The sequence below is a fragment of the Rhinatrema bivittatum genome, chromosome 6 (assembly GCF_901001135.1).
Source record: "Rhinatrema bivittatum chromosome 6, aRhiBiv1.1, whole genome shotgun sequence".
In the NCBI taxonomy this organism is placed as follows: Eukaryota; Metazoa; Chordata; class Amphibia; order Gymnophiona; family Rhinatrematidae; genus Rhinatrema; species Rhinatrema bivittatum.
In genome coordinates, this window is record NC_042620.1 from 85985537 (window position 1) to 85997649 (window position 12113).

A 12113-nucleotide genomic window follows, 5' to 3' on the forward strand; every position below is an offset into this window, starting at 1 on the left:
AGGAAAGAAAATTTGCAGGAAGGAAATTTTTTTTCCTTCCTTATTATCCCCCAGATCAGTCCAGATGACTGAAATGCATCAAAGCTTCCCTAACCTGGGCAGAAACCTGAAAGACCTGCTTGCAGCACACTCTCATGGACTATTGCCAAGAGTGGAGTTTGAAAATCCAGTCTATAATGCTCAGCAATAGTGTGCAAAGAAGACTAAGGCAACACCTTCCAGATCTTCTGCAGTGACATCAACTGACATTCAGCTCAAGATGCTGCTTGCGCCCTATCAGAAAGAGCTTGAAGGCATACCAGGACCCATAGCCCCTTGCAAATGTAGCAGAGACTTTCGCTTCTTAAAACCATCCAGCAGTATATGCCTTTGATGCCTTGACCCCCTTTTTACAACCGCTGAACAACACAAACAGATGATCTTCAAACATCTCAGGAGAGCCCTGCACACATCTAAAATATAAAGGTCTCTGGCATGAGAAGAGGAAGAAAAAGAGTTCAACTTCCTACAGCTGGCAATTCCACAGACTGATTCAAATGAAAAGAAGAAACCATCTTTGGGAAAAGGATGGTACTGGACAGCTGCATAACCCAGTCAGTCCATGCAAGGAGTTCTAACTTCTTCATGACTCACTATAAATTACAAAAAGGAATCCCTACATGACAAGGCCTGCAGTTATGAATTCTGCCTCGCAAATAGCCACTAAAAAGATAGACTTCAGAGAGAAGTCCTTCAAAGACACCCTTTTCAATGGCTCAAAAGGGCGGGCTTACACAGAGCCCTCAAAACCAAGTTAAGATTCCATGGCATGACAACTCAACAAACTTTAAGATGCACTATACGTTCTCAAGAAATCTTACTATACATGGATATGACACCAGTGTCACCCTGTGCCCCTTCCCTCTATAACAAACCAATGCTGCAACTTGCACCTTAAGAGAGTTCAGGGTTAGACCTTTTTGCAACCCTCTCTTCAGAAGAGCAAGTATTTGCAGAACTGAGGCCTGAAGCAGGGCAATCCCCACCTCCTAATACCAGGATCCAAATACTCTCTACACACAGAGATGCCAAAGAGGTTGACTGCTTCCTATCCTGAAGAAAGGTTGTGATGACTTCTTCTGAAAAACCTGTAAGCCTCAACCTTCTCCTTTCAAATGTTAGGCCACGAGACAAAGGTGATCCCCTTGCTCCAAAAAAACTAGACCCTGATGAATCCATCTGAGAATATGACTGAGTCTTAAGAGACCATCCAACTGAAGAATCACTAAGTCCGCAAACCATGGTTGCCTGGGCCACTTTAGAGCCACCAGGATCACCTTGCCCCACTGTATCTCTGTCAGGTGAATTTTCAGAAAGTTAATCATGCAAATGTAACATAATATCATAGCAATTTTCAAAAGCCATTTTCCTGCATTAAATGCACTTAATGCAGGTAAAACCTATTGGCAAATCAATGGCATATATAGTAGCAATTGTCAAAAGCCCACTTTACACAGATAAAGTGCATTTCTACATGTAAAACCCAATTTTAAGCACATAAATGCTTTTGAAAAACAGGTCCTAAGTGTCTGACTACCTTGCCTATCAAAGACCATGGCGGAAAAGCACATTGAGGCTTTTGGAGCTCACCTCTCACTTTTGACTGAAGAACTGCAGAGTTTTAGCATTCCATCCTGTCACTATCCATGCTACTTGGGGGAAATCCCCCAAGTAGCATGGATAAAGAAAACCACCTACTATAACAAAGTCTCTGGGATCCAAGGTGGGCCTTCTCGGGAAAAACGCCTGTATGGTCTCCACCCCGGCCACATGAGATATTGACAAGGCATTCAGAGGATACTTTGCCCATCACAATAGCATCTCGACCTCTAAGGAAACCACTTGGCTCTCGATGCCCCTGATCTGCCAATGTATGCTACCACTACTGCATTGTCCAGCAAGGCCTTCACTGCCCTGTCCTAGACCAATAGACAGAAGGATATGCAATCTTTCTTGATTACTCGTTTCCAACTGATTGATGGACCATAAAGCCTCAGACAATGACAATAGACCTTGTGCCTTCTGTCCCTGACCAATTCCAAAATATAGATGGAGATTGTATATCCAATATTCTTCCACACAATAATTCAAAGATCAACAGTAACACCCTCCACATATCAGAAATGTTTAGTCTCTTTACAATTTGCTAAACATCTGTATTTTCCAATATATAAAGCTTTTTTTCACATCCTTCATACTAGATGTAAACAATGGATACTCACAATTACCAATGCAGTCAAATGCCAATGCAGGTTCAAGACAGACAAACCTTCATTACTTTAAACCACCATTCTCTTTCATCTACTATGAAGGATGTGATAAAAAGCTTTATACACTGGCTGAAGAGGATATATGGGAACTCTGAAAATGGTGATGTTTAGAAAACTGTGAAGAGATGAAACATTCCTGATATGTGGAGGGTGTTACTATTGGATCTTTGAATTATTGTGTGAAAGAACATTGGATGTACAATCTCTACATTTTGGAATTGGGATTTTTTGGATTTCACCTGAGATTTATATTGTATTCCCCTGATGAATCTTTGTATAGCACAACATGTTGGGATACATTGTTCTTTTAGATTGTATGAATGTAACAACAGGTTGACTGTGATGGTGTGTTTTGGATATATGTATTGTTTGGGTGGATCTTTTATGAATAAGGGTGCTCTTGACTGATATTTTATGATGTATTTTGTATATTTATTTATTTATTTATTTATTGTTTTTGTTATACCGAGTTTCATGACAGGCATCACATCAACCCGGTTTACAATTAACAAAGTGTGAAAAGCATAACATAGCGTAATAAACAATATTCTCAATAAGAACCTTGAACTTTTAAATACAGGGAATCAGAAAAAGGATGTGAGAAAGTTACAATAAAACAGGGAAAAATTAACTTGGAACTGGAAGAGGGGAGAGAAAGAACAGAGCAATATTTACATTTCAGCCAATTAATGTAATAGAGTAGCAAGATGAGTAAATAAGACTATGCGAATAAATGTGGCGGTACATCACTATGAGACGGAACATACGTAACCAGAAGGCTAAATATGACACAGAATATGAATAAATATGACACAGTATTTAGATCCAATTGTGCTGTTGCGTGAAGGTTTTATTCAGGGCTTGGAAATGCTTTTTTGAAAAGCCAAGTTTTTAGTCTTTTCCTAAATGTTAGAGAGCATGGCTCCTGTCTCAAATCTGGTGGGATAGAGTTCCAGAGAGCTGGACCTGCTGAAGAGAAGGCTCTGAGACTCAAGGATTTATGTTGGAAGGTTTTGGCCTTTGGAATTTGGAGTGACTCTTTGTAGTATTCCCTGATGGGTCTGACGGAAGTGTATTTTTTAAGTGGTATTTGTAGGTCGATTTGCGTGTGTTGATTGATAGTTTTGTATATGATGTTGATGGTTTTGTACATGATTCTATAATGGATTGGTAGCCAATGGAGGTTTTTGAGGATAGGGGAAATATGGTCAATTTTCCTGGAATTTGTAAGGACTCTGGCTGCAGAGTTCTGAACCATTTGTAGAGGTTTGGTATAAGAAGCTGGGAGGCCTAGTAGTAACGAGTTGCAATAATCTAGTTTGGAAAAGATTATTGCTTGCAAGATTGTTCTAAAGTCCTGAGCGTGGAAAAGTGGTTTAATTCTTTTCAGACTATGCAATTTGTAGAAGCAATCCTTGGTGGTCTGGTTAATGAATGGTTTGAGGTTGAGACGATTGTCTAGTATGGCTCCTAGATCTCTTACATGGGCTGTTTGAAGGAGTGTGGGTGGTTTTGGTAGTATGTTATTGTTTTCCGGTGATATGAGCAGGAATTCTGTTTTCGAAGCGTTGAGCACAAGATTTAGACTGTTGAGGAGAAGTTTAATTTCTAATAAGCAAGTGTCCCAGTATTCCATTGTTTTTGAGATTGATTCTTTTATAGGGATCACGATCTGTACGTCGTCTGCGAAAAGGAAGTGTTTCAGGCTTAATTTTGTAAGTAATTGACATAGTGGTAGCAGGTAGACATTGAAGAGCGTGGGTGAAAGTGATGAACCTTGCGGCACCCCTCTATTAGATGGGTGGTATTGGGATTCTTTATTGTGAATATTTAGAAGTTATTTTTGGACAAATAATGTCTTTATATCTGTATTATTCATAGTGGGGTAGATTTTCAGACGAGCGCGAACAGCCTACTTTTGTTTGCGCTCCAGGCGCAAACAAAAGTACGCTGGATTTTAGTAGATACGCGCGTAGTCGCGCGTATCTACTAAAATCCTGGATCGGCGCGCGCAAGGCTATCGATTTCGTATAGCCTGCGCGCGCCGAGCCGCGCAGCCTACCCCCGTTCCCTCCTAGGCCGCTCCAAAATCGGAGCGGCCTAGAAGGGAACTTTCCTTTGCCCTCCCCTCACCTTCCCCTCCCTTCCCCTACCTAACCCACCCGCCCGGCCCTGTCTAAACCCCCATCCTACCTTTGTCGGGGGATTTACGCCTCCCGGAGGGAGGCGTAAATCCCCGCGCGCCAGCGGGCCTCCTGCACGCCGGGCCGCGACCTGGGGGCGGGTACGGAGGGCGCGGCCACGCCCCCGTACCCGCCCCCAAAACGCTGCCGACACGCCCCGCAACGCCGCGCGCTCCGGCCCCGCCCCCCGACACGCCTCCCGACACGCCCACTCCGAAAACCCCGGGACTTACGCGAGTCCCGGGGTTCTGCGCGCGCCGGGAGGCCTATGTAAAATAGGCTTCCCGGCGCGCAGGGCCCTGCTCGCGTAAATCCGCCCGGTTTTGGGCGGATTTACGCGAGCAGGGCTCTGAAAATCCGCCTCAGTATTTTTTGTTTCATTTTTTGAATGATGTAGAAGTTGATACAATAGGTAGTGAAGCCAATTGTTTTTGTATGGTTAAGTCATGCATAATTAAAGCAAATTAAGGAGAAAAGGGATCTGCAGCTTCCTCTCCCTCAAAACCTTGCATGCCAGAGGCACCAATGCACCAGCTCCCTGACTCCTTACCCCTCCAGCAACAGGGGTTAGAATTGTAGGGTCTGAAATAGCCTCAAAGGTATCCCCCCTGCAATGTGGGGGAAGAGGCCAAAATGGTTGCCATTCCTAACCTGATGCACTCCCCAGCACAGCCTGACTAAGCTTCAAACCACTCATGCTTCTTTGCTGCTGAAGCCCAGTGGTGGTAACAAGAGCCACAGACCAGACCTGCCCACCGATTGCACACAGCTAATACACTGCTCACACAGACCCGAGGGGAGGATCTTGACCTGACTGCCTCTACAAGTAGCACACTGCTTCCCACTTTCTGTGGGATCAGCCATGACACAGGCAACTACACAGCACACTGCTCCAGTACTTGCCTACACCAAGCTCTCCCTCTCCTTTTGGCAATGGCAAAAACACATTTCTGTCTGTTCACACTGTAGGCAGGCCCGCTGCTAAACCTCCTCTCTAATCTTTCTCACAGCAAGGCAGCCATGTTCCCAACTGCCAACTCTGGCTCTTTTTTTTTTTTTTTTTTTAGCCTTACAGGCAGACACACCCAAAGGCAAATAAAAGAAAACACAAATACTTTCCTTATGCAGTCTTCTTTCAGAAGGCCAAAGAGTAAAGTCCAAGAGGAGGGAAGAGAAAGAGAGAGGAAGGACAGGGAATGAGAGAGCCAGCACCACTGGCTATCAACCCCTCTTCAACACCAGGGTTCAAGACTATCAGCAGGAAAAAGACATTTGGGATATTCCCCCGATGACCCCGACTGTTGTTTGGAAGGAGCCAGATGTCATAAAATGCAGGGCGCACAGTAGTTTGGTGGGACCTTTCAGTGACCGGATCCATATCCCCTCTGAGTTCTTGATGCAATTCTATGATAGCCTGAGAGCTAGGCAATACCTGCTAACCACGTGTTCCTTTGGCATCCCCAGCAATGTTGTTCGTGGATAAAGCAAGTGTTGCTTACCTGTAACAGGTGTTCTCACAGGACAGCAGGATGTTAGTCCTCACATATGGGTGACATACAGGATGGAGCCCATATGTGCTTTCTACAAAGCTTTGACTGACACTGGCACACTGAGTACACTGAGCATGCTCAGCCTGCAATTATCCCTGTGAACCACAGGTGTCTCCCTCAGTCTCGTCTTATAGCTAAAAGCGCAAGCAAAACTAAAATAAAAGTAAAAACGTATACAGACCCAACTCCGCGGGGTGGTGGGTGGGTTTCATGAGGACTAACATCCTGCTGTCCTGTGAGAACACCTGTTACAAGTAAGCAACACTTGCTTTCTCACAGGACAAGCAGGATGGTAGTCCTCACATATGGGTGAGTACCGAGCTGAGGATGCCCGAGAGTGCACCAAATGCACCCAAGACACGCAAAAGGCGCAATGACGGGGGTGGAATTTGGAACGGAGGGCATCCTGAAACCCGTAACGGGTTGGTGGAAGGATGTTGGGTGGTTAAACCGAAAAGAATAAGAGTAGATGGACTGGCCAAACATGGAGCATGCCGGCTAGTCATATCTAAGCAATAATGGGCTGCGAAGGTATGGAGAAAGCTCCAGTTTGCAGTCTCATAAATATGTACAAGCAGCAACGGCCAAGGGGAAGCTATTGAGGCTGGGACGGACGCAACAGAGTATGGTTACACACAGTGTTGTAGTGAAATGCCTGCTTATTGATAGGAAAAGAGATACGGACCGTCAAGTAGGAGGAATAGGGCTGTTTGCCTACTGGAACTCGTAGCTTGGCTCTTGCCACAGAAGGAAAGAGTTAGGTGGAACTCCTATGGAGTGTAGTGCGATCTAGATAGAATGCAAGTGCACTATTACTGTTCAAGGAGTGGAAAAACCTTCTCACTTTGGTGAGAGAGAGGTGTTGGGAAAAATGGGCAGAGTATATTCTGAGTAAGCTTGGGGGGGCCTCCTGACCCCCACAAGACTTGCCAAAAGTCCAGCGGGGGTCCGGGAACGACCTCCTAAACTCGAATCGTTTTGCGTATGGTCGGCGCCATTTTGCCGTACGGCAAAATGATTCGAGTTTAGGAGGTCGTTCCCGGACCCCCGCTGGACATTTGGCAAGTCTTGTGGGGGCCAGGAGGCCCCCCCAAGCTGGCCAAAAGTCCCTGGGGGTCCAGCGGGGGTCCGGGAGCGATCTCCTACGCTCCTGACGTCTGGGGACAAAAAAACAAAATGGCGCCGGCGCTACCTTTGCCCTGCTGTCATATGACAGGGCAAAGGTAGCGCCGGCGCCATTTCTACAACGCACCGGAAGCCCGAGAGTAAAAGATCACACCGGGACCCTTCCTCTGGACCCCAGGTAATTTAAGGCATTTTGGGGGGGGTTCGGGAGGGTGGGGGATTTATTTTAAAGGGTCAGGGTGGGTTTTAGGGTTGTTTTAGTGTGCCGGTTTTCCCACCCTCCCCCTTCCCCCGATTTACGATTTTTGACGATAAATCGGGGGAATTCCTATTAAATATCGCCTCTAACGATTTTTGACGATTTAAAATATATCGGACGATATTTTAAATCGTCAAAAAACGATTCACATCCCTAGTACTTACTGCTTTCCTGTTTCTGTGTGAACTAAGTTGATGGTTGCTTACAACTCAGTTTTACCTTGTTAATGAAAGCAGTGATGTTTTACTGTTCTTGCAAAGAACATAAGAACATAAGAAATTGCCATGCTGGGTCAGACCAAGGGTTCATCAAGCCCAGCATCCTGTTTCCAACAGAGGCCAAACCAGGCCACAAGAACCTGGCAATTATCCAAACACTAAGAAGATCCCATGCTACTGATGCAATTAATAACAGTGGCTATTCCCTAAGTAAACTTGATTAATAGCCGTTAATAGACTTCTCCTCCAAGAACTTATCCAAACCTTTTTTGAACCCAGCTACACTAACTGCACTAACCACATCCTCTGGCAACAAATTCCAGAGCTTTATTGTGTGTTGAGTGAAAAAGAATTTTGTCCGATTAGTCTTAAATGTGCTACTTGCTAACCTCATGGAATGTCCCCTAATCCTTCTATTATTTGAAAGTGTAAATAACCGAGTCACATCTACTCGTTTAAGACCTCTCATGATCTTAAAGACCTCTATCATATCCCCCCTCAGCCGTCTCTTCTCCAAGCTGAACAGCCCTAACCTCTTCAGCCTTTCCTCATAGGGGAGCTGTTCCATCCCCTTTATCATTTTGGTTGCCCTTCTCTGTACGTTCTCCATCGCAACTCTATCTTTTTTGAGATGCGGCGACCAGAATTGTACACAGTATTCAAGGTGGAATATTTTGAGCCATATTCAATCCTCCTTAGCCTGGTGGAGTTGTTTGGGAGCACTCTGGAGGAAAAGAGAATGCCGAGTTGCCAATTCTTTTACCGTAAACAGAGCATGGCAACCTCAACTGAGCTGCAGCATGTCCCATAATCTTGGAGGCTTGCTTTCATGATGTGTGCAGCAGCACTTTACATGCTCCAATGCAGATGGAGTAATTAGTTGCTAGGGAGTCCCAGGTACATAAAAAGAGATTTCTAGCGGTATGGGAGAGCTACATTCAATTGCTATCTCACAGAGCTAGGAATGAAGTAGCTAATCAGCTGTTAAGGATGTTTTTTTTAACAGATAAGAGTCAGTGTTCCTTTTGATGGACCACTTTCTTATAGTTATGTTTTGAATGTGGGATGTTGACAAAGAGAAGCCTTTGGCACAGATAAGTCTACAAGGTTATGGGAAGGGGAAGATTTGGAATAGGGGTGACAGGATTAGGGTGATAAATGTATAAGTGGTATGATGTGTCCATGTTTGAAGTTAAAGGGGGTTAATTGTAAAATAAAAATCTGTATCTGTGTGCTTTTGCTGGGTAACATTAGGAATAAATGTATTCCTGGCAGGCTTTTGTAAATTGTTGTTGTAGCTAAAAATTACAAATTTTTTTGTGGTGGGGGAAGGGGAAATGGGGTTGCATTGAACACCTCAGTTATTCTGAAAAGTTGGCTCCTATGTATTGTACTATCCTTTCAGCAAAACCTATCTGCTTGCTAAAATGAAGCATTGGAAGAAGCTCTGTTAAAAAGATGAAATCTGGTTTCACAGCCATAGAATGCCATTGCAATAGTTGTCCTACATATGGCAAAGAATGTGAGAGAAAATAGACATACCAGAAGTCACAGATGATTGCTCTAAGACATGAATGAAAAGGAATAAAAAAGAAAAACCCTGCAAGGAATAATACTATTGAGAAAGAAGGTCATAATCATGCCCCAAGCCTTATCTCTGTAAAATAGGAATTTAAAAAAATAGCCCTATATTTTACATGAGTCCTAGTTCACTGTAAGGTGGAACATTTTTCAAAAGGAAACTGCAAAAAGATTACAAAATACTAAACAGAACCTGAAAGAACATAGGAGGGATTAAATTCAGCCCAGTACTGTAAGACGATAGTGCTATCTCTGAACACAAAATCTTTAAAAGTAAGCCGAACCCTTAGTTAAGTAAAGCCTTTCCTCGGGAGTCTTGATGACTTGCAATGAAATTTTTTGACATTTTAAAAGCCACAAGATGTTCTGCTTGCAGTGCTCCCTGGAATCTCTTTTCATTGTTTATTGGCAGAGTTTATGGCTATAGATTGGTCAGTAGTAACAACTAATCAAGTCTTATACTCATGTAAAAACAATGCATTACTTGCCATGTAAAACCATAGCTTACCTGCAAAACAGAACATAAAACCATTCTCACTTTTCTTTAGAAACAAGTTGTGGATTTACATGCAACCCTGCAAATCTGTGAGCATATGCCTTAACTTGGCTGACATGCTATGCAGTTGTATTGTTCAAGTGTTGCAACTGTCGCTGCCCGACATCTCCACTCCGCCCACCTTACCTCTTTTGCGACTCCCTCTTTGGTTGATGGAAGTTTGGCTGCCGCGGCGTCATCTTGCCGTTCTCCTCCAGCGTCCCCGGACCGGCCAGACGCTGCCTTCCATCATGTTCTCCTGAAGCCTAAGGGTGTGCGCGCGGAGTGGCCCCGACTCAAGTACCAGCTGTGGTGCGAACCTCAGGGGCGTCCCCCTGAGATGAAGTCATCCTCACCGGATATTTAAGGTCTTTCGTTTTGCTAGCTATTCAAGTTAGCAAAGGTTAAGGTATTTATTTATTTATTATTTAACAGTTTTATATACCGACCTTCATAGTAAATAACCATATCGGATCGGTTTACAATTAACAAGAATAAAACTGGGGTAACTATTCAAGTAAACGAAAGATAAACAGTAGGTAGGAATGAGTCAAAATTACAATCAACAGGGAAGAGAACTTGGAAGCTTGCAACAAGCTGGAAAGAAGATAAGGCAGGAAATAAATATGAAGTGATACCATAGGGCGTACGGGTTAAAGCTTAATGGTGCTTAAACCTGGGAGAGTCAGGTACAGGTTAGCAAAGGTTAAGGGTCTTACGTTTACCTAGCTTCCTCCAGGTATCGCTGCGGATGGGATTCGCTCTCCGCATACCTTACTACTCTGCCTCCTCGGACTTTACCAGGGGTACCCGCTCCTCGGGGGCCTCGCTCTCTCTCTCTTGCTTTTCAGGTCGCAGTCTGGAACCGGTACTCGCTCCTCGAGGGCCCACGTTCCCGGACCTGCTACCGAATACAACTTCTGCCAGGAAGTCACAACTGCCTACAACACCAGTGAGTTACCATCTCTTTCTCAGAGCTTTCCCTGGAACCAGGTACTCGCATCTCAAGGGCCTACTTCATTCCAGCCCCTGGGCTGCTTCAAGAGACTATTGCGTGATTGTGTGAGTGTTACCATCAAGGTTCTGTTCCTGAACTCTGCATACTCTGCCTACTCACTATATTCAGTTTCTCTAAAGCTCAGCCATCCTGGGATCGCTGTTCCAGTGCCTGAGGGACTACAGCCCAGCCGGGCTCTTCCAGCTCACTACTGCCACCTCTGGTGGTTCACTATACAGTTTAATAAAAGATCTAGTGTGTGTCTGTCTCCCAACTCTGAGCCTGACCGGTGGCCCCTCTTGGGATCTTCCCCCGTGGGCGTGGTCATCTGCCACCGGCCCAAGGATCCACCCACAATTATCACAAATAATAACATCAAGTCTCTCGTGTGACAGAAACAGTGGAGCTTGACCATATTGAATAGGTAATACAGTCAGATTCCAAAGAAAAGGAAGGATGATTGCTTGCATGACAGTGGCACTAAAGTTTTCAGTACCAGAGGTTACAAGTCTCGATCAGCCAGTGGACCTGATCCACTTGGGAAATGGTCCAGAGGGGAATGGCGAGGAGCAGAAACTGGAAGGAAAAAAGAAACATACTCACTATAATGCACTACCAAATATCCATCCTGGCCAAGCCACAAATCTTTAAAACCAGAGAGACAAACTTTAAATATGAACATTTAAAATAAAAAATCAAACAAGAACATTCCTTATCATGCAACCAATTTCTTGCAATATCTAAGGTTATGCAGCTATTAATTAATCCAAATGGGTAGGCTGAACATAGTTGTAGCTGAAAGATAGGACTTTTTTCTAGTTTTACTTATTTTTTTCTGATTTTCTATTTCAAAATACAGGCCTTTGGATGTATTTTTGTATATAATTGCATGTTCCCTAACAAAGCTCATTTTGGAAGTTGACACAAGCTCTGGAATATTTGTGGTAATATACTGCTCGTTCCTGCCAGATGATATTATAGTACTTTACAGTAAGCTAAGATGACTTTTACAGTTTATGGATGCTGCATTTTATATTATGCAGTAGATTGGTAGCACAAGAAGGATTATGTTTGTAGGCTCTTTTACCTTGAAGGTTTCTCTGGATTGTTCCCTTGTATGTTTTTGAGGAAAAAAGGCAACCCCCCCTCCCCCACCCAAAAATGTGTTTGAATTTCAGTATCACAGAAATACAAATTATTGTGTTTGGTTGTCCACAGGCTTCTTCCATGTACCACCACACTCACTCTTCAAGTCAAGCCTTCCCCCTCATGCCGGGATGCTGCCAGGCTGCCTCAGCTTCAGTGTGGCGGGTCAGGACGCTGCCGAAGATCCCTGCAGCCAGATGCCGCGACACA

General features: G+C 44.2%; 1 protein-coding gene across 1 annotated transcript in view; it reads right to left on the reverse strand.

The window, feature by feature from the left end:
- Positions 1-12113, reverse strand: part of CCDC148 (coiled-coil domain containing 148) — a 460662-nt gene that overhangs the window by 335952 nt on the left and 112597 nt on the right. The window lies entirely within an intron of this gene.